The 18,874-nt window shown below is 46.5% G+C and overlaps 1 pseudogene; it reads right to left on the reverse strand.

Moving 5' to 3' along the window:
• Positions 1 to 9,086: 9,086 nt before the first annotated feature.
• The window catches only part of LOC119308930, a 22,089-nt pseudogene continuing 12,301 nt past the window's right edge, over positions 9,087 to 18,874 (reverse strand).

Genomic DNA, 18,874 nt, shown 5'->3' on the forward strand with positions numbered 1-18,874 from the left:
CCCAGTCGGGCTTGGGCTTGTCACCGGCGGCCAGAGCCGACCGGTCCGACAAGCAGCAGGAGCAGAACAAGGGAGCGCTCAAGCGGAGGGAGGAAGCGCGGCCAGGCTGGGGGACCTCACGCAGGAACCGGAGCAGAGAAGCAGCCGGGCGCGGCGGAAGCTGGTCGGGACGAGAGCAGCAGCTTCCCGACCGACCAGGGGCGGCAGAGCGGCCGAAGAGAGGGAGGCGAGAACGGAGCCTGACAGCAGGGGAGCGGATCCGGCTGGACAGAGGAGAGGACGGCCAAAAGCGGCCGGAATCGAGCCGGAGTGGCCGGAATCGAGCCGGGGTGGCCGGAATCGAGGCTAGGAGCAGGGAGCATGGAGTTGCATCGTGCGAGAGAGCGAAACTAACCTAGCATCTGATACCATGTTGGATAATGAGCAACTGTATTCTCTGGAGGGCCAAAGGCCAATACATATACAGGTGTGTGGTAAAGTGCAAGAGATCCCTTATACAATGGGGATAAACCGAAAAGGGCTATACACATCTAACCAATATTGCATCTAACACTATCATTGCCTAACCATCTATCTTCCCAGAATTTAGTCTTCTCCACATTCACTGGCTTACTACCTCTAACAATTTGAAACCACTTACTGGAGCTATTCGCAGAAACAGAGAACGAATATAGAACTGAATCTGGCAAACGACATACCTGAAGTTCTGTGAAATCAAATCTCCCAACCGAGATTGAGCACACTTGCGCTTTAGACAACTAGCAAGAATGTCCATCTTGGATCTGCCCTTCTTCGGTTGCCTTTTCCCAGACTTTTTCTTCGCGCAACCCAAGGCGTCCCCAAATGTAACAGTCTGAGGACTGCACTCCTCCTGCTCTAGATCAACCCCAGAGAGATCGTGTTCCCCCTCCAGAGCTTACAGCACACAAAAATGACCACCGGTCAATACAGCTTCAGGTAATCTCAAAGCAGAACTCCCCACTTGCTCACACGGGCTAGTGGAAGGGTGCTCGAGCACCACAATGCATCCCATCCCCTTCCAGGCGGAGCAACTAAGGCGCCATTGCCCCCCCTTCGGCTGTGTTCGGTTGAGAGGGATTTGGCAGGGATTGAAGTGGATTTAATCCTCTACAAGTCAAAACCTCCCTAAATCCCCTTCAATCCTCTTGTGGAGGGGTGTAACCGAACAAGGCCTTCAGGAGTTCAAACGGCGAGCCAGCTCCGACGACAGAAAGCAAGCAAGCAGTGAGAGAACCTAGCTTAGCTTTCGCTCCCAGCAAGTACATACGTACCAAAACAAGCATTAGTTAGGGAACATGCACGTCAAAATTCTTATACGGAATTACAGATTAGTATCATAGCACCAACATGAACCACCTGACGCTACGGATTAGATAACTGCAGAGCCTCCTCTGTGAAGAAGCCGGGAACGCTCATCATATCACTGTGCAGATCCGGAATTTCTGTGTCTTCTTCCTCTGCGTCTGTGAAGCAGTCAGGAACGCTTCTCATAGCACTCTGCAGATCCACCATTTTTGTGTCTTCTTCATCTGATTCTGTGAAGAAGCCAGGAACGCTCATCATAGCACTGTGCACATCCGGAATCATTGTCTCTCCTTCATCTGAGTCTATGAAGAAACCAGGAACATTCATCATATCACTGTGCAGATCCGGGATTCCCCTGTCTTCTTCCTCCGAGTCATCCGATGGTTTCACCCAAATTAAAGAGCCGTCTGATGTTGGGATGAACTGAACAACAGAAACGGAATAATCAGAACAGAGCATGCATAGATGAATTATTGTTCAAGCGTCGGGTATTTTACACAGTAATATAGACGCATGACAGGCGTCAAATAGACAAAAAAAATAGACAGCTACGTACATGTGTGTGTGTGTGTATTTGCTGATAAAGAAAGATCAGGCGGTGCGAGAATAAAAGCAATACTGTGTAAAATTTCAAGTTTCTCGAGAGAGGTGAGTTCTCCTATCCACTCCGGTAGAGATGTCAAGCTTCCACACCCAGATAGACTTAGTTCCTGTAGTGATGTCAGAGCAACCAACCAAACTGGGAGTTCTGCCTGGTCGAGAGACAATGATCGGAGGTGCAATGATTTCAGTGAGGGGACGTGTTGGATAATCTCATTCTCAGGTGAGGTGGTCAAATCACAGCAACTGTCGATGGTTAAACAACGAAGGGCAGGGAGGTGTTGAAGCAACCTCCACTGATGCATGGGTACCTTGCTGTAACTAACACTCAGATGAGTTGTTGGAGAAGTAGAGGAAGCACTCTTGTGTGAGAAGCTCTGTCCCCATGATGATAGCACATTATCACAATCTACTATGTCCAAAAACATAGCTCTAGGCTGACATGGTTTTATTCTCAACTTGGCACACTGCTCTATCCTCAACTCCACAAGGTATAGGACTTGGAACATGAGCTCATTTGCACCGCTGGAAGGCCGCCGGTACCGGTCTTGCTGTCCGGCGGGCGAGGCGGGCCGGTCTCCAGTCCTCGGCCGGTGGCATCCGGTGGTGCTGCGGTCGCCGCTGCGGGCCGGGGGGCTGCGCCACCAAGGCCGCCTGTGCCGGCGAGCCACAGGGTGTCTTCGGGTCCGCAGCCTAGGCCGGCCCCTCCACCCCACATCGTTGCTCGCCCGTCTCCGCCGTCGCAGTCCAATGTTGGTGGTACTGTGGCTGCGCCCCGGGGTCAACGGGGGGATGATGGCTTCAATGCCTATGGGGATGGCCAGCACCGTGGTTCTTCGTCCACGGGTGGAGGTCGTGGTTATGCATGGCAAAGCGACCGTTCGGCTGAGAGGCCGTTCTTGGGTCCTTCTGGTGGCTTTGTTGAGGGGCCATCTGGTCCGGGTAATCGGCAACGGGGAGGTTTCCGTGGCCATCATGGTGGTCGGGGAGGTCGAGGGGGCCGGTACCGTCCACGACAACCGCCCCCACCTGTTGTTGTCGAGCAGACAACATATAACGGGGGTGCTGAGGAGCCAGTGTTGACCGGTCACGCTATGGAGGTGGTGACGGCTCTTGCTACTATTTAGGTTCCTGAGAACGAGGCTATGGTTGATGTGTCCGTGGAGATGACGGATAGGGCTGAGTCTGATAGGGCATCCAAATGGGCGCGCAAGAAAGAAAAGATGCTTTGTTATCATTGTGGCGACAAGGGCCATTTCATAGCGGAGTGTGTGGCTCTGTTATGTGATACCTGTGGTAAGCCGGCACACGACTCTGGGGACTGTCCGATTCTGCGAGATCAGGCACCGTTGCTTATGATGTATGGAGTTTACTATGCTGAGCTCACGTTTTTTGAGTCTCCGAATGAGTGAGAGGTTACTGATGAGACCCCGAGCATGACTACGGGGATTGTCAAGGTCACCAGAGGGGAGGTCTCTGAGACACAGATCGTGCAGAGGCTTTGGGAGATGGCCCCTGGGGATTTCCAGTGGGACCTCGTCAGTCTCGCTGATAAGATATTCAGAGTTGAGTTTCCTTCGGTGGAGGATCTGCAGAGGTTGCTGAGTTTTGGGATGTGTAAAGCGCCGGGAACTGATTGCATCCTTGAGTTTCATGAGTGGAAGCATGTAGAGCCTCAGGGTAAGCCGCTTACTCAGGCGTGGTTGCGTTTCTCTAGGGCCCCCTCCAAGCCGTTGCAGGATGCTCGGGTTGTGGCCAGCTTGGGCATTTTGGTGGGGAAGCCTGAGCGAGTGGATATGGCGTTCACCAGAGCTCACGGGATTGCTCGGGTTCTGTATTATGAACATTGAGTATGCGCCGGAGGTTGTTAAGTGGGCTTATCAAGGAAGGATTTATAATCTGGTTATTGAGTTTGAGGATGAGAGCCTATTGGCTGCGGCGGCTCACGGGTCTGACATGGATATGCATGAGGATGATGGCAGCGCGGGAGCAAAGGAGTCGTCGGACGATGACTCTGGATGACAGCTGTCCAAGGGACCGGGGTCCGAGTCCGCGACGACCGGGGATGGGGCGGCTCCACCCTCCTCGGTGCCTACGACGACTCTGAGATTTGGGTCCTTGGAACCAGCTTCTGCACCCCCGATGCTGTGGAGTGATCGGGTGGAGTCCGAGGAGGGTTTTGAGCTCGCGTTGCCTGCTTTGGTTTTTGAGGATAATGTGTGTACTATTCCTAGGGTTCCTGGGGCTTCCTCGGTCTCGGTCTGGGGGGAGGAGGAGGTGAGTCGGCAGGTGGCCACTCGCTCTCGTGCTCAGCTCGTTGTCCCTCCTCAGGACGTGGCGCCGGTGTTTGTGGATGGTTCATCGAGAGGGGTCCCGGGGCAGGCGGCCTCGGGTTGCTCTTCTCCTACCGAGGTAGGGGATTCGAGGCAGCTGGCTCCCGTGTCCTTCTCTACATTGGGAGGGGGTCTGGGGCAGGTGGCCTCGGATACCTCCTCTCCCGTCGCGTCTACCTCTCTGCTGGTGGCGATTGTGCGATCGGGAGGGGACTCGGGGCAGGTGGCCTCGGAGCCCTCTTCTCCTGAGGTGCCTATGGTGGCAGCCTATTCGGTGCTGGGTGGGGAGTTCGGGTAGGTGGCCCATGCACTCCCTCCCCCCCGTTCGCTGCCGGCTCCGCCCTGTGGGGCGCGCCAGATGTCTGAGGCCATGGTGAGTGCCTATCCACTTCCTGGCGAGTCTGCTGGGGAGTCCGTGCAGGCAGACCGGCCTAGCGGTTGGGGTGAGGCAGGAGGCCCTACCTCGACCAGGATCTCTCGGGAGGAGGTTATAGCGTTTGGAGGGATTCAGGATCCGATGTTTGAGGGGCGACGAGTGAGTGGCCGTCTCCAGACTCAGTCGGATGTGGACGACATTCAGCAGCGGTGCACCATGAGGGCGGCCAAGCTCCGTGACGTTGAGGTCACTACTGGTATGTCGGTTAATACTTCTAATTCCATTCTGCATTTTTCTAATGATGAGATTGTTGAAAATGCAAATCAATTAGGAGTTTCTCTAGGTAGTAATGTTACTGAAATCTCTAATTCTGTTAATGACCTTCTGGATCTAGAGGCTGAGCGGGCCTTAGAGATGATTCGTAATATTGCGGCGGTTAAGCCCATGAGTGATTCTGAGGTTGATGCGTTGGGGGTCAGGGTGCTCGATAATTTTTGTGCGGATCTTATTCCTCCCATACCTGAGGCGGAAGAGGAGGATGATACTTCTGAGATGGTTATGGCTAGACCTTCTGAGACTGGTTGTGAGGACTGGTTGCAGAGTCAAAATGTATCTAAACGCAAGTGGAAACAGAAGGTGTACCCGGTGTCCGCAGTGCGTAGGAGTGCTAGGATTCGTACGGCTAAAAAATTTCATGATGAACTATGAAAGGAATCTTTTGGAATAGCAGAGGTCTAAAGGACTTGGCTAAAAGAAGGTTTCTGGCTGAGGTGTCTGTCGAGCATCGATTAGATTTTATCGCTCTATCGGAGACCGGTAGAGATAATTTTGTGCCACAATTTCTAAATACTTTGTCAGGAGGTATTTATTTTGATTGGCATTTCCTGCCACCGAGAGGGAGATCGGGTGGAATCTTACTCGGCGTTCGATGCGAAGCGCTCGAGGTTCAAACTGTGGTTATGGGTGACTTTGCAGTCATGTTTCGGGTGCGTTCAAAGGATGATGGGTTTAATTGGGCTTTGGTTACGGTATATGGTGCCGCATAGCCCGAACTCAAGCCCGAGTTCTTGGCTAATCTCGTTAGGATTTGCTGCTCCGAGAAGCTTCCTATCCTGGTGGGGGTGATTTCAATATCATTAGAAGGCGTGTGGATAAGAACAATGATAACTTTGACGGCAGATGGTCGTTCATGTTTAATACTATCATTGAAAGTCTTGACCTGAGAGAGATTGAGCTCTCGGGTAGAAAATTCACGTGGGCTAACGTGCTGCCAAATCCGACGTATGAGAAGTTGGATCCAGTGTTGGCTAGTGTCGATTGGGAACAGAAGTTTCCGTTAGTAACAATTCAGGCTTTGTCCCATGGAATTTCTGATCACACGGCGTTATTTGTGGACTCTGGTGAGGCCACCCACCTGGGAAACAAAAACTCATTCTCCTTTGAGCTGGCTTGGTTTGAACAAGAAGGTTTCTTTGATCTCGTAGCCAGAGAGTGGACTATGGATTCAGGAGGGAAGACTGCGCTTCAGCGCTGGCAGAATAAGATTGGGCATTTGAGAAGCTTCCTGCGTGGGTGGGCTAAGCATCTTAGCGGGATTTATAAGGTCGAAAAGGAAAGGCTCCTTTCCCTTATTCAGGCCCTACATGTAAAAGCAGAAACCACGATGCTGCCGGCCGTGGAGCTTCATGCCAAGCTTGACGCGAAGATGAGGCTAAAAGAACTTCTTCGAGAAGAGGAATTGAAGTGGGCGTTGAGGGCCAAGGTCCGGCGAGTAGTCCAGGGGGATGCGAACACTCAATTCTTTCACATGATCGCTAATGGTAAACATAGAAAGAAGAGGATCTTTCAGCTTGAGCAAGATGAAGGAACAATTTTAGGACAGGAAAACCTAAAACTGTACATTACTGAGTATTACAAGCAGCTGTTTGGTCCTCCAGAGGATAACTGTGTGTCTCTGGATGAGTCCAGGGTTGAGGATATTCCTCAACTCACAGCGGTGGAGAATGATATTCTAGCGGCTCCTTTTTCTGAGAAAGAGGTGTTTGAGGCCATATCGCAAATGAAAAATAACAAGGCGCCGGGCCCCGATGGATTTCCAGCTGAGTTTTATAAAAAGTGCTTGCATATTACTAAAGGGGATCTGTTGCCTTTGTTCAATGATCTCTTCTCTAGGCAGCTTCAGCTTTTCAGCTGAATTTTGGAACGATAACCCTTCTTCCTAAGAAAACAGATGCTGTGAGAATTGAGCAATTCAGGCCCATTTGTCTTCTTAATGTAAGTTTCAAAATCTTTACCAAGGTCGGGACTAATAGGCTCACACAGATCGCGCATGCTGTGGTGCAGCCTACCCAAACTGCTTTCATGACGGACAGGAACATCCTTGAAGGGGTTGTGGTCCTTCATGAAACACTCCATGAGATCCACACGAAAAAGCTAGATGGGGTTGTTTTCAAAGTGGATTTCGAGAAAGCGTACGACAAAGTCAAATGGATCTTCCTTCAATAGGCCTTACGCATGAAGGGTTTTGATGAAGCTTGGCGACGCCAGGTAGAATCTTTCACACAAAAAGGGAGTGTTGGAATTAAAGTGAATGACGATATAGGTCATTATTTCCAGACACACAAAGGCCCGAGGCAAGGTGATCCAATGTCTCCTATTTTGTTCAACATTGTGGTTGACATGTTGGCAATTCTCATAGGAAGGGCAAAGGAGGCCGGTCAGGTGGGTGGCTTGGTGCCTCGTCTAGTTGATGGTGGTGTGTCCATTCTGCAGTACGCTGATGATACAATCATCTTTATGGAGCATGACTTGGCAAAAGCGAGAAATATGAAGCTGGTGTTATGCTTATTTGAATAATTGACCGGATTAAAGATTAACTTTCATAAAAGCGAGTTGTTCTGCTTTGGTAGACCAAGGAGGAACAAGAGGCTTATAGGCAATTGTTTGGATGTGAATTAGGGCCTTTATCTTTTACTTACCTAGGTATACCCATTCACCATCGTAAGCTAACAAACAGAGAGTGGAAATGCATCAAAGATCGGTTTGAGAAGAAACTTAGTTGCTGGAAGGGCAAACTTATGTCTTATGGAGGCCGGTTGATTCTTATCAATTCGGTACTCACGAGTATGCCAATGTTCCTCTTATCTTTCTTTGAAGTTCCAGTTGGGGTTAGGAAAAGGCTGGACTTCTACCGATCAAGATTTTTTTGGCAGAGTGATGAACTAAAGAGAAAGTACCGACTCGCCAAATGGGATATCATCTATAGACCAAAGGACCAAGGGGGTCTGGGTATTGGGAATCTTGAGGTCAAGAACAGATGCCTTCTAAGTAAGTGGCTGTATAAGTTATCAGTTGAGACTGACACAACGTGGGCGCAGATTCTCCGTAACAAGTATATGTAGTCCAAGACTTTGTCACAGGTAACAGTGAGACCAACTGATTCGCCGTTCTGGAAGGGGCTTATCAGAGTTAAGGCAGCCTTCTTTAATAGAACAAAGTTTATAGTCGGTAATGGTAACAATACCCGTTTCTGGGAGGATACTTGGCTTGGTGATATGCCATTAGCGCTCCAGTACCCGTCCTTGTATCGTATTGTTCAACGACGTGATGCGCTAGTTGCAACCATTAGGCAGTCCATTCCCCTTAATATCCAGTTTCGGAGGGTGCTTGTTGGGGATAGGTGGGAAGCATGGCTTCATTTGGTGAGTAGACTGATGGAGGTTCAGCTAGCTCATCAGCCCGATTAGTTGTGTTGGAAACTTACTAGGTCTGGAGAATTTACGGTTAAGTCGATGTATATCGATGTCATTAACTCTAGTGTTATTCCTAGTTCCAAACATGTTTGGAAAGTAAAAGTTCCTTTGAAGATTAAAGTGTTTATGTGGTTTGTACATAAACAAGTCATTTTAACAAAGGACAACTTGGTTAAGCGCAATTGGACATGATCTACTAGGTGTGGTTTCTGTGATCGGGACGAGACCATTAAGCACCTCTTCTTTGAGTGCCCGCTGGCGAGAGTTTTGTGGCGCACCATGCAAATTTCCTTTAACATTACTCCTCCGAATTCGGTCGGTACGTTATTTGGAACATGGATTGTTGGGATAGAGTCCGATACAGCTAGACACATTCGTGTAGGAGTATGTGCATTGTTATGGGCAATTTGGAACTGCAGAAATGATTTGGCTTTTAACAGAACAACAACTATTTATTTTTTGCAAGTTTTATTCCGAGCTACGGCGCTGATCCGTATGTGGTCCTTACTCACTCCGACGGAGGCCAGGGAGCGTTTGGTTACTGGATCTGTTCAGTGGGAGATGGTAGCGCGGGATATCTTCAACCGGTTTGGATGGCGGTCATGTAATAGGATAGGCGATTAGTTTTCCTATCTTTGTTTTGCCAGCCGGTTGTGGCTCTAGGGCCTTTTTGTCTTTGGCGTTGAGGCTCTCTGTGAGCTAGCCTTTCTTTTTGTTTCCAGACTTTAAGACCTTGTTGAACCTATTTTATGTATAAATGTGGCCGTATGCATCGTCCTGGTGCAGAGGCCGGGGAGTCCCCCTTTTTGAAAAAAATGAGCTCATTTGCACCTTCCTCGCCACTGCTGTATTCTGTGTTCCAATCTTCCAAGCCGTCCATATAGCTGAGACTCAGCCGTTGCAGGTTTGGTAGTTGGCCAAGTGGTGGTAGCTTTTTGCACTTTGGCAAATTCAACAAATGTAAGCCCAAAAGATTAGGGAGATACAGAAGCCAACCAGGAATGCTAACACCCCTGTAACCATCTATGGTCAATGTAGCGTAGCTAGATTGGCCCCCTGGTAACTTGATGTACACGCATAGGTTGTTAGGTAGTTAGTTTATTCTCTCTATCTCTCTATCTGTAACAACCTATGTAATCCTCTCTCCTTCGGTTAGCTATGCAATCAAGGCTCCTTGTATCTCACGACACAGTCAATATATATCTATGCGGGTCCCCATGTGAGGGGATTGAGACGCTTCATCAAGTTTGACATGGTAATCAGAGCAGGACTCTTCCAATTCATCTAGCTCGCTCCATCGTCTTCCCAAGCTCGCATCCACCCACCCTCCACGCCCTCTCATCAATCTGTCGCCCCCTCCATCAATATTGCCAGCAACATGTCGTCCTCCACCTCCACCCTCAACTCCAGCCTCAACAACAATATCTCCGAGCCTCTCACTCGCACAAACTAAATCCTATGGCATGCCCAAGCCCGATCACAGAGGTCTGTATGGATATCTCGACCAGACCGTCGAAGAACCCCCCAAAACCATCACCACCAAGACCACGGATGGCAAGGATCAGGTCGTTGCAAACCCTGCCTATGTCCCATTGTTGATTCAAGATCAACAAATAGTTGCTTATCTTCTCAGAAACTTGTCCAAGGAAGTCCTCGTCCAAGTCGCGTCGCTTGAGAAATCGCATGCGATCTGGAGCGCGTTGGGAAACATGTTTTCCTCCGTGTTTCTGTCCCGTGCGAACAACATCAGGGCTGCCCTGACCAACGTGCAGAATGGGTCTCAATCAGCATCGGTGTACTTTGGCCATATGAGGTCATTTGCCGATCAGCTCGCGGCTGCGGGCAAGCCGATCGGCGAACCAGAATTGATCTCCTTCATCATCGCTGGCCTCGATATGGAGTACCAGCCCATCATCAGCGCGCTGGACGTCCGCACCGACCCCATCACAGTTGATCTTCTCTTCTCCCTCGTGGCCAATTTTGATCAGCGGGTGGAGATGTTCCATGGCAATGGTAATGGTGGCTTCAAGTCGTCGGCGAACGCCGCTGCCAGAGGCCGGCAGGGAGGCAACAAGGGCGGCTACAACCGAAACCAGAAAGGTGGTGGTGGCGGAGCTCACAGCGGCGGCTACAACGGTGCCGGTGGCAGCGGCTACCAAGGCGGTGGCGGCGACTACACCGGCGCTGGTGGCGGCGGCTACCAACAGAATCATGGTGGCGGATACCAAGGGGGTGGTGGCGGCGGCGGCTATCATCACCCCAATTCCAGCGGCAGCAACAACTAGCGGCGACCCCCCTCCAACAACAACAACAGGGGGCGCAATTTTCAGGGGTATTAGGGCTATGAGGGCAAGTGCCAAATATGTAAGAAAACCAATCATATTGCAAAAGATTGTGATTGGCGTTATGCCGATGACAATTCCCCAAAAAAGAAACTTGTAGTTGCAGCCGACGCATCATATGGTGTCGATACCAATTGGTATATGGACACATGTGCCACCAACCACATCACCGGAGAGCTGGAGAAGCTAACTATGCACGAGAAATATCGTGGCTATGACCAAGTCTACATGGCAGCAAATGGTGCAGGTATGGAGACCAGTCATATTGGTCACTCATTTATCAAAACCCCACACAAAAACCTTGAGCTCAATGACATCTTACATGTGCCTAATGCATCTAAAACATTATTTTCTGTTCATCGCATTGCCTCTGACAACAATGTTTTCCTAGAATTTCACCCTTTCTTCTTTTTGATCAAGGATCAGGCCACGAACAAAGTGTTGGGGAACGTAGCAGAAATTCAAAATTTTCTATGCATCACCAAGATCAATCTATGGAGATTCTAGAAACAAGAGAGGGAGAGGATGAGTGCATCTTCATACCCTTGAAGATCGCGATGCGGAAGCGTTACAAGAACGCGGATGAGGGAGTCGTACTCGCGGTGATTCAAATCGCGGAAGATCCGATCTAACGCAACGGATGGCGCCTCCGCGTTCAACACACGTACAGCCCGGGGATGTCTCCTACTTCTTGATCCAGAAAGGGGAGAGGAGAAGTTGAGGGAGAGCTCCGGCTGCACGACGGCATGGTGGTGGAGCTTGCAATTCTCCGGCAGGGCTTCACCAAGCACTACCGAGGAGGAGGTGGAGTTAGAGAGGGGGAGGGCTGCGCCAGGGGCAAGGGTGAAGCTCCCATGCGCCTCCCCACTATATATAGGGGTGGAGGGGGCTGGTTTCTTGCCCTCCAAGTCCATTGGGGCATTGGCAAAGGTGGGAGGAAAGAAATCCCATCATTTCCTTCCCCATCGATTGTTATCCCCCTTTTTAGGGATCTTGATCTTATCCCTTCGGGATATGAGCTTATTCCTTCTAAGGGGGGATCTTGGTGCGCCTTGACCAGGGGTGTGGGGCCTTGCCCCCACTACCCACGTTCATGTGGGTCCCCCCATGCAGGTGGGCCCCACTCCGGAACCTTCTAGAACCTTCCCGGTACAATACCGAAAAATCTCAAACATTTTCCGGTGGCCAAAATAGGACTTCCCATATATAAATATTTACCTCAGGACCACTCCGGAACTCCTCATGACGTCCAAGATCTCATCCGGGACTCCGAACAACATTCGGTAACTGCACACTAATTCCCATAACAACTCTAGCATCACCGAACCTTAAGTGTGTAGACCCTATGGGTTCGGGAATCATGCAGACATGACCGAGACAGCTCTCTGGCCAATAACCAACAGCGGGATCTGGATACCCATGTTGGCTCCCACATGTTCCACGATGATCTCATCGGATGAACCACGATGTCAAGGATTCAAGCAATCCCGTATACAATTCCCTTTGTCAATCGGTACGTTACTTGCCCAAGATTCGATCGCCGGTATCCCAATACCTCGTTCAATCTCGTTACCGGCAAGTCACTTTACTCGTTCCATAATGCATGATCCCGTGACTAACTACTTAGTCACATTGAGCTCATTATGATGATGCATTACCGAGTGGGCCCAGAGATACCTCTCTGTCATACGGAGTGACAAATCCCAGTCTCGATTCGTGCCAACCCAACAGACACTTTAGGAGATACCTGTAGTGCACCTTTATAGACACCCAGTTACGTTGTGACGTTTGGTACACCCAAAGCATTACTACGGTATCCGGGAGTTTCACAATCTCATGGTCTAAGGAAATGATACTTGACATTAGAAAAGCTCTTAGCAAACGAACTACACGATCTTGTGCTATGCTTAGGATTGGGTCTTGTCCATCACATCATTCTCCTAATGATGTGATCCCGTTATCAATGACATCCAATGTCCATGGTCAGGAAACCATAACCATCTATTGATCAACGAGCTAGTCAACTAGAGGCTCACTAGGGACATGTTGTGGTCTATGTATTCACACATGTATTACGGTTTCCGGTTAATACAATTATAGCATGAACAATAGACAATTATCATGAACAAGGAAATATAATAATAACCATTTTATTATTGCCTCTAGGGCATATTTCCAACAGTCTCCCACTTGCACTAGAGTCAATAATCTAGTTCACATCATTATGTGATTGTAATGAATCCAACACCCATGGTGTTTGATCATATCTCGCTTGTGAGAGAGGTTTATTAGTCTTCCACGCGCTACTTGGAGCTATTCCAAACAACTGCTCTACTATACGAATACGGTTTACTACTTAGAGTCATCCGGATTAGTGTCAAAGTTTGCATCGACGTAACCCTTTACGACGAACTCTTTTATCACCTCCATAATCGAGAAAAATCCTTAGTCAACTAGTTACTAAGGATAAGTTTGACCACTGTCATGTGATCCATTCCTGGATCACACTTGTACCCCTTGACTGACTCATGGCAAGGCACACTTCAGGTGCGGTACACAACATAGCATACTTTAGAGCCTACGTCTAAAGCATAGGGGACGACCTTCGTCCTTTCTCTCTCTTCTGCCGTGGCCAGGTCTTGAGTCTTACTCAATACTAACACAGCCAAGAACTCCTTCTTTGCTGATCTATTTTGAACTCCTTCAAAATCTTGTCACGGTATGTGTTCGTTTGAAAGTACTATTAAGTGATTTTGATCTATCCTTATAGATCTTGATGCTCAATGTTCAAGTAGCTTAATCCAGGTTTTCCATTGAAAAACACTTTTCAAATAACCCTATATGCTTTCCAGAAAATCTACATCATTTCTGATCAACAATATGTCAACAACATATACTCATCAGAAATTCTATAGTGCTCCCACTCACTTCTTTGGAAATACAAGTTTCTCATAAACTTTGTATAAACCCAAAATCTTTGATCATCTCATCAAAGCATATATTCCAACTCCAAGATGCTTACTCCAGTCCTTAGAAGGATTGCTGGAGCTTTGCATACTTGTTAGCATCTTTCAGGATTGTCAAAACCTTCTGGTTGTATCACATACAACCTTTCCTCAAAAAAAATCGTCGAGGAAACAATGTTTTGACATCCTATCTGCAAGATTTCATAAATAATGCAGTAACTGCTAATATAATTCCAACAGACTCTTAGCATCACTACGAATGAGAAAGTCTCATCGCAGTCAACTCCTTGAACTTGTTAGAAAACTTCTTAACAACAAGTCAAGCTTTCTTAATGGTGATACTTACCATCATTGTCCGTCTTCCTTTTAAAATCCATCTGTACCCAACAGCCTTACGACCATCAAGTAGTTCTTCCAAAGTCTATACTTTGTTTTCATACATGGCTCCTCTCTCGGATTTTATGGCCTCGAGCCATTCGTCAGAATCCGGGCCCACCATCGCTTCTCCATAGCTCGTAGGTTCATTGTTGTCTAGCAACATGACCTCCAAGACAGGATTACGTACCACTCTGGAGTAGTACGTATCCTTGTCGACCTACAAGTTTTAGTAGTGACTTGATCCGAAGTTTAATGATCAATATCTCAGCTTCCACTTCATTGGTGTAGGCGCTACAGGAACAACTTCTTGTGCCCTGCTACACACTATTTGAAGTGACGGTTTAATAACCTCATCAAGTCTCCACCATCCTCCCACTCAATTCTTTCGAGAGAAAATTTTCCTCGAGAAAGGACCTGTTTTTAGAAACAATCACTTTTGCTTCCGGATCTGAAATAGGAGGTATACCCAACTGTTTTGGGTGTCCTATGAAAATGCATTTATCCGCTTTGGGTTCGAGCTTATCAGGCTAATACCTTTTTCACATAAGCGTCGCAGCCCCAAACCTTTTAAAAAATGACAGCTTAGGTTTCTCTAAACCACAATTCATACGGTGTCATCTCAATGGAATTGTGTGGTGCGCTATTAAAGTGAATGCGGTTGTCTCTAATGCCTAACCCATAAACGATAGTGTTAATTCGATAAGAGACATCGTGGTATGCACCATATCCAATAGGGTGCAGTTATGATGTTCGGACACACCATCACACTATGGTGTTCCAGGCGGTATTAGTTGTGAAACAATTTCCACAATGTCTTAATTGTGTGCCAAACTCGTAACTCAGATATTCATCTCCATGATCATATCATAGATATTTTATCCTCTTGTCACGACAATCTTCAACTTCACTCTGAAATTACTTGACTTTCAGTAATTCAGACTTGTGTTTCATGAAGTAAATATACTTAGCATCTACTCAAATCATATGTGAAGTAAGAACATAACGATATCCACTGCGTGCCTCAGCACTCATTGGACTGCACACATCAAAATATATTACTTCCAACAAGTTGCTTTCTTGTTCCGTCTCACTGAAAATGAGGCCTTTCAGTCATCTTGCCCATGTGGTACGATTTGCATGTCTCAAGTGATTCAAAATCAGGTGAGTCCAAACGATCCATCTGCATGGAGTTTCTTCATGCGTATATACCAATAGACGTGGTTCGCATTTCTCAATCTTTTAAAAAATGAGTGAGTCCAAAGATCCATCAATATGGAGCTTCTTCATGCATTTTATACCAATATGACTCAAGTGGCAGTGCCACAAGTATGTGGTACTATCATTACTATCTTATATCTTTTGGCACAAACATGTGTATCACCACGATCGAGATTCAATAAACCATTCATTTTATGTGCAAGACCATTGAAGGTATTATTCAAATAAACAGAGTAACCATTATTCTCCTTAAATGAATAATTGTATTGCGATAAACATAATCCAATCATGTCTATGCTCAACGCAAATAACAATTATTTAGGTTTAACACCAATCTCGATGGTAGAGGGAGTATGCGATGCTTGATCACATCAACCTTGGAAACACTTCCAACACATATCGTCATCTCACCTTTAGCTAGTCTCAGTTTATTCCGCGGCTTTTATTTCGAGTTACTAACACTTAGCAACCGAACCGGTATCTAATACCCTGGTGCTACTAGGAGTACTAGTAAAGTACACATTAATATAATGTATATCCAATATACTTCTGTCGACCTTGCCAACCTTCTTATCTACCAAGTATCTAGGGTAGTTCTGCTTCAGTGACCGTTCCCCTCATTACAGAAGCACTTAGTCTCAGGTTTGGGTTCAACCCTCACTAGTAGAAAAACACCTAATAGTCCCGGTTCGTGAGGGCCTTTAGTCCCGGTTCATGAACTGGGACTAATGGCCGTTACTAATACCTCCACCCATTAGTCCCGGTTCAAACTAGAACCGGGACTAATGTGCCTCCACGTGGCTCTGTGTGCCGAGCCCAGTCAGGGGCCTTTGGTCCCGGTTGGTGGCACCAACCGGGACCAAAAGTCCATGTTTTTTTGGAAATTGGCTGCTTTAGGGGTTTTGGGGGTTATTTTTAGGTTGTTATATTAGCTAGCTAATAGAGAGAAGTGTCCTCTCTTATATCTTCGTCCTTGGTTTACCAACGCTGCTGCTATATATGTTCATTTTACTCGCTGATATAATAACTCATGCATGTTCGCATACATCATCATATATAATAACAAGTACTCGTCCTACTAATCATGCATCATCATACAACTTCTACTCGTTATTAATAATAAGTCATACGATCATCATCCTCATAGTCATCGAACCCAACCCTACATAATTGTTCTTAACACATGATCATCAGTATCAGGTAGGACCCAAACACCCTTAAGGTAAAATAGCATAAAACAATATAGACCCTGACTCTCCATTATGAAGAATGGCGATCATCCTGTCTCCAATTTTTGCCCTTCGCTGAATGTTGCTTCCAAGAAGCTCCTTACGACTGTCCATACATTTTTTCCATTCTTTGATTCTCATGTCTCCACTTATTTTAGAAACCCGGTATGGACAGTTGAGATTCGTAGGACGACCTGGTTGTATGTTCAAAACATTAAGGCTACCATGTGTATACATCAGATGAGGCACACAATCATTCGGGATTATCTGTTGAAAAACATAGTAATAACTTCGTAGTTAGCAATGATATGATGTACTATAGTTTTAGAAGTGTGCAAAAAGATGCACGAATGTTGTAATAGTACAAAAATCTTACCAGGGTATCTCCATGGTAGTTACCGTAGTTCAACACGTGCACTAGTGGCACATATTGACCATAATGTTGAGGAGTTTGATTGTAGACATTGTAATTCTCAAGATCAGTAAAAAATGCGACCAGATGATTTTTCTCCTGATAAGTTAGTTCGGAGCCTTCGGTGTAGTAGGTTCTGTCTACCATCTTCCGCACATTCTTTGAAGAATGAAAATAAGCTGTCAATGGAGAATAAGTTGTCAACTATTTTGAAATAAACAATATAAATTACTTAATAACTATGTTAAGCTCACATGGTGGAAGAATTGGAGGTGTATCCACAAGGACGAAAATCGTAGGTCTTTCTTGCTCGATTGTAGGATCACCAAGATCCATGGTAACAAGCATACCCTCATCAAAATCATACATCTTGCAAAGTGCTTCCCAATTTTTGCAACCAAAATGGGTTACACTCTGAGCATTGTACAACTTTACTTGAAAATCCACACCATGATGGGTACTTAGGATAATTTTTTTGGTTTCGAAACTTTGATGGTCTTCAAAACCCATCCTCTCCAAGAGATAGCGTCTTGCAAAGCATGGGATAAGCTAGTTGAATTGGAAAAGATGAAAAATATTGTCATGATTAAAATAGTTGAAGTCATGAGTAATTACGAAAAAAAACTTTAATCGTCGGTTGCGTACCATATGAACATCGAAGGTCTCCTCGAGCTTAATGCTGAAGCGACGATCTTCGTCCAGCACAATGAACCTGTCGCAGATACCTTGGTCGTCGTGGCACCAGTCACACTCCCCCGGGCGGTTTTCGTCGTCCGATGAGTACGACATTTCCGGCCTACGTTCATAATTCAAATATTAAACTAGATCATTATTATTAATCACGGGTTGACTATCAATGATCGATGTACGTAGCTCCTCCATTCATTCCCGAATGCATTATTAAATCAAATTGTCTAGCACACGAGAATGAAGGAGAACTTATCCAATATGAGCATTCAATAAGCAAAACCAAATCATAAAATAAGCAAAACCAAATCATAAAATAAAGTATAGTATTCAAATTAGCATGCATTCAATAATTATAAGCAAAAGTACATCATCTCTTGGTGTCCGTACATCGTCGAATATTATCACTAATACAACTAGAACCGTAGCGCCCGATGGGTATCGACGTGAGCGGTGGACACCCAAAGATAAGGAACCATCACAAGATCATAACTCCAGTGAGATCCCTGAAGAACCTGCCAGGTATTGTCGAATCTGCCCTCCAATGCAACCATGTAGCGACGGACGTGCTCGTCCTCCTCGCTGACACGGTGACGTACCACCTCCGTGGTGTCCGGATGCCTCACCACCATCACTGGCCCACGCGACCGCCACCAAACAAGGATCGGGTCAATAACGGGCTGCCTCCTCACCAACCTACGTCCCCTGGAAGGTATCACCTCCCAATACCAGCCCGGCGGAGCCCAGTCCCGAACATGGCCCTGATCAAGCAGGCCTCCACCGCCGAGTCAACGACGACGAGGATGCGGGATAGGCATCGCCGACGTTGATGCGGCAACTATTTCTATATATAGTTAAATAAAAATAGTTTTATTAAATAAATCAACTATCTAGTTCAACTACTAAGCACTTACTATAAATAAATAAGTAGTACTTACTAAAAACAAACTACTTCTATATATAGTAAAATAAATTAGTTTATTAAATCTAATCCAACAAAAAAAACTATGAACTACATATCTAAATTACTACACACATCTAATCTAACAAAAAAAATCTAGTTAATCTAACAAAAAAATCTAACATAATATAAACAAATTAATTACTACACATCTAATCTAACCAAAAAATCTAATCTAACAAAAAAATCTATGAACTACATATCTAAATTACTACACACATCTAATCTAACAAAAAAATCTAATTAATTTAACCAAAAAATCTAACATAATATAAACAAATTAATTACTACACA

The sequence above is a fragment of the Triticum dicoccoides genome, chromosome 5B (genome assembly GCF_002162155.2).
Source record: "Triticum dicoccoides isolate Atlit2015 ecotype Zavitan chromosome 5B, WEW_v2.0, whole genome shotgun sequence".
In the NCBI taxonomy this organism is placed as follows: Eukaryota; Viridiplantae; Streptophyta; class Magnoliopsida; order Poales; family Poaceae; genus Triticum; species Triticum dicoccoides.